Here is a 4,598-nt window from a genome sequence, read left to right on the forward strand (position 1 = left end):
CTTCTAGCGATATCCCTATGATTATCTTTTACTCTTGTAGGACAATCAGATACCATTGCAATGAGCACTACAATTATCCTTTACTGTAGGGATAACAATACAGAAAGCATATCCTTAGCGGGTGAAATTGTACATTCTGTAGTAAAGATTGGTCCAAACACCTTCGACTTTACACCATTTGATATGTGAACTCAGATCCTGCAAATGGCCACTGCCTTTATAATTTGCTGAAACCAACCCACAGACCCAAACTCTGGTGGGTTGAAATTGAGGGTTGTTTGGTTTTTGGTTTGTTCCACCTCCTCCCTGTCTCTTCCCCATTGATTCTCTGTACATTTAAATTCAAAGGGAGATGGGTACTTACCTCCCTTGGCTCCTTTGATTCACAGCTCTAATTGCCCCAGCAGCTAGGGTGACCAGAATACAAGTGTGAAAATTTGGGACACTTTTTTTTTTCTGGGAAGGCAGGTATAGTTGTCTATATATGGCAACGCTCTTAATATCAGTACAGTCCCAATAATATGGGGATGTCTGATCACCCTAGCAGCAGGTAGGCATGCTAGAAGCTATTGGAGCTTGGCCTATGCTATGACAAACATTGATTCAATTGAACCAGTCATAGCCTCATTGAGGAATTTTCTGCTAAAATTCCTTAATCCAGACAAAAGCCACATGAGGTTGGTTCATTGCCACCTTCGTGCAATCAAATCCTGCATATCATGCACTTCCCCATACAGCTCGGTTTACTTTCTTAAATTGTGAGAAGGCATACCTGTGTTGTGCTTGTCAGGGTCTGAGAGATCCTGTTGTATCTTGCTCCTTGTGCTAATGAGACATAACATCTTATTTCACTATGGAAAAACCACAATAGGGAAAATAACTCTCAATTTAATTATACATCATTTTCTTAATCAGGAGCAGCGCCAGGGTTTCTGACGCCCTAGGCGGACGGCCATTTCGCCGCCCCCCGTGGGTCCGGTGGACCTACCGCAGTCATGCCAGCGGATGGTCCGCTGCTGGAAAGGCTCCGGTGGAGCTGCCGCAGTGATGCCGGCGGGTGGTCTGCTGGTCTAAAGGCTCCGGTGGACCTGCCGCAGGCATGACTGCGGTAGGTCCGCCGGAGCCTTTAGACCAGAGCACCGTCCGCCAAAATGACTGCGGCAGTTCCACCGGAGCCTTTCCAGCAGCGGACCATCCGCTGGCATGACTGCGGTAGGTCCACTAGACCTGCGTGCTGCCCCCTTGGCAAAATAGCGCCCCCCAAAAAATTCTGGCGCCCTAGGCCATTGCCTAGGTCGCCTAAATGGCAGCGCTGGCCCTGTTCTTAATTGTTTTCAGGGTTGCTTGAGTCTCTCACTTTTAACTTAAACTATCTAAACATTTTCTTCATATATTTCAGGTTTTGTGTAAAACTTTTAATTTCATATGAACAGAGCCCAAGAGTAGCAACCATCTATCATTTCAATGGCATCTACTTGCCTTCGTTCTTTACAGCACAAACTATGCAAAGCTTTACATAGTTGTGTTAAAAAAGAGCTGCCCAACTCACCATACCCGACCAGTTGCCTCAACATTTTCTGTAGTTTAACTGCTTAATAAGCCCAAAATAAATTGCTAGGAAGTCAACACTTGCACTGCTTTTATGTGTAACAGCAGTTTCCCACCCGCCCCCTCCCTCCCAGTTAAGAATGTGATGAAATACTGTAGTGGAATATGATAGACCAGTTCAAATCCTTGAGGGGGGCCATTTAAGGAACTGGGGGAAAAAAACAAACTGTTTGGGGATTTGTCCTGCTTTGAGCAGGGGGTTGGATAGATGATCTCCTGAGGTCCCTTCCAACCCTGATATTCTATGAAGGGCTTACAAGTTGTTTGGTCAGCCTTATCAACTCAGGCCTTGGCTACACTGGCTCTTTATAGCGCTGCAACTTTCTCCCTTGGGGTGTGAAAAAACACACCCGAGTGCGGCAAATTACAGCGCTGCAAAGTGCCAGTGTAAACATGCCTCAGCACGGCTCCCAGCGCTGCAAGCTAATCCCCACGGGGAGGTGGAGTACCTGCAGCACCGGGAGAGCTCTCTGCCAGCGCTGGCACTGCGACCACACTCGCACTTCAAAGCGCTGCCGCGGCAGCGCTGTACAGCTGCAAGAATAGCCATACCCTCAGCTATTTTCAGTGAGGCAAGTCCATCTCCTTTACGACAGGTTGTGAACTACTCTGGGGCACTGTGAACAAACTCCTCCTCCTTGTCACAGCTACTTTACAGACACTCATAGAAATCCTTCTTGTCATAAACAGACAGTTAAGGGTTAATAGAACAGGAGTACTTCATGTCTCTTTTGCCTGTAAAGGGTTAACAAGTTCAGTGAGCCTGGCTGTTACCTGACCAGAGGACCAATCAGGGGACAGGATATTTTCAAATCTTGAGGGAGGGAAGTCTTTGTGTGTGCTGTTAGTTTTTGGTTGTTGTTCTCTCTGAGTTCTGAGAGGGACCAGATGTGCAACCAGGTTTCTCTCCAATCTCTTTGATACAGTCTCTTATTTGTCCAGAATAGTGAGTACTAGGTAGATAAGGCGAGTTAGGCTTATGTTTGTTTTCTTTATTTGCAAATGTGTATTTGGCTGGAAGGAGTTCAAATTTGTATTTTGCTGAAAGGGTTTTAATTTGTACTTGAATACTTAGGCTGGGAGGGTATTTCCAGTGTCTATAGCTGAAAGACCCTGTAACATATTCCATCTTAAATTTACAAAGATAATTTTTACTGATTTTCTTTCTTTAATTAAAAGCTTTTCTTGTTTAAGAACCTAATTGTTTTTTTATTCTGGTGAGACCCCAGGGGACAGGGTTTGGATCCACCCGGGAATTGGTGGGGAGAAAGGAGGGAAGAGGGAGACAAAGGTTAATTTCTCTCTGTGTTAGGATCACTTTCTCTCTCAGGGAGAGTCTGGGAGGGGGGGACAGAAGGAGGGGGGAAGGTGAATTTTCCTCTCTGTTTTAAGATTCAAGGAGTTTGAATCACAGTGATCTTCCAGGGTAACCCAGGGAGGGGAAGCCTGGGAGAGGCAACAGTGAGGGAAAGGGTTTACTTTCCTTGTGTTAAGATCCAGAGGGTCTGGGTCTTGGGGGTCCCCGGGAAAGGTTTTGGGGGGACCAGAGTGTACCAGGCACTGGAATTCCTAGTTGGTGGCAGCGCTACAAGTACTAAGGTGGTAATTGAGCTTAGAGGAATTCATGCTGGTACCCCATCTTTTGGACGCTAAGGTTCAGAGTGGGGAATTATACCATGACACAGCTACTTTACAGACACTCAAAGAAATCCTTCTGAGTGCTACATTCTTTTGTCTGGGGTTTGGTTGCAGTGATACTTGCTCAGAAAACAAATGGGAAAACTGTAATAAAAAAATTGGTCTATTAGAAGGGGATGTGGGAAGTAGATATGCCTGTTTATAAACCAATCCCTATTGACAATACTGTGTGTTTTACCTAAATGATTGATCTTACAGCAGCGTGTAGAGGTCCCAGTTAGGATTGTGCTAGGCACTGTACAATCACAGAACAAGAGACAGCCCCTATCTCTAAGAGCTCACAATCTGCCTGCATTCCATTAGAAACATAATTTCTCTGTCCAATCAGGTAAATTGATGATTTTTACAAATATATCCCGGTGTGTGCCAGGAGAAATGAATCCATTTTTTAAATGTAGAAAGTTAACCCCTCGCAGGCTTTCTTTCCCCATGCTGTATTCCCAAATCTGGCCGTCCTAGTAGAAATGTGGTAACAAGTCAGAAGATGATCGGCTCCAGTTGTGGTTACAAAAATATGACTTCCTGCCTGCGCAAAGGGCAAAAGAGAAGAAAGTTTCACCAGCCCTGTACATCCTTGAGCCTCAAGGCTCTTGGGGTTTCCTTAAAGCTGTGTGTCAAAATTGTGAATGGATTTGTGAGACAACCTCTCATACACACATCCCTCCAGACTTCACCGCAGCCCAGGGAATGACCTGCCACAGTTAATGCCTATACACTGTGGGCTGTTAGAAACCTGTTGTTCCAGGAAGGGAGGAAAGCTCAGGGGGCTCCCAGTGCTGTTTAGGCTGGGATTATGGGAGGCTCTGGGATGGGACGAGGCAGCCCCGCTACGGAGCAGAACAATCACCCAAGAGCTCGGCTCACGCCAGTACTTTGCAGAATGGGCATTGCAGGCATAACTTCGCTCCCTGCAGACAACCTTCGCTCCCTGCAGACAATCAGCTCCGGCTCACAGCATCACCGTGCAACCCGCTCTGGCCTGTTCCCGGCAGCGGCAGCAGCAAACCTCCGGTCCCGCGTATTCAGAGTAGACACAGGCACAAAGCTCTCTGCCCCTGCCTGCCTTCCCTCCCTAGCCCGTCGGATCCCATATATAGTCATATCCACGGTCAAATGGCAGGCGGCAGCGAATGGGAGAGCAGAGGCTGGAGGTGGAAAAAAGCAGGGAGTGAGCGAGAGCCAGGGGGTAGGGACGAGGCCAGGGGGCGGGAGGGAGAAAAGCCCTCTCCAAAAAAGTATTGGATGGCTGGCTTGAGGAATGCAGGCAGCCCCCGTGAAACGTACATATCTGC

Source organism: Gopherus evgoodei, chromosome 10, assembly GCF_007399415.2.
Source record: "Gopherus evgoodei ecotype Sinaloan lineage chromosome 10, rGopEvg1_v1.p, whole genome shotgun sequence".
Classification (NCBI taxonomy): domain Eukaryota; kingdom Metazoa; phylum Chordata; order Testudines; family Testudinidae; genus Gopherus; species Gopherus evgoodei.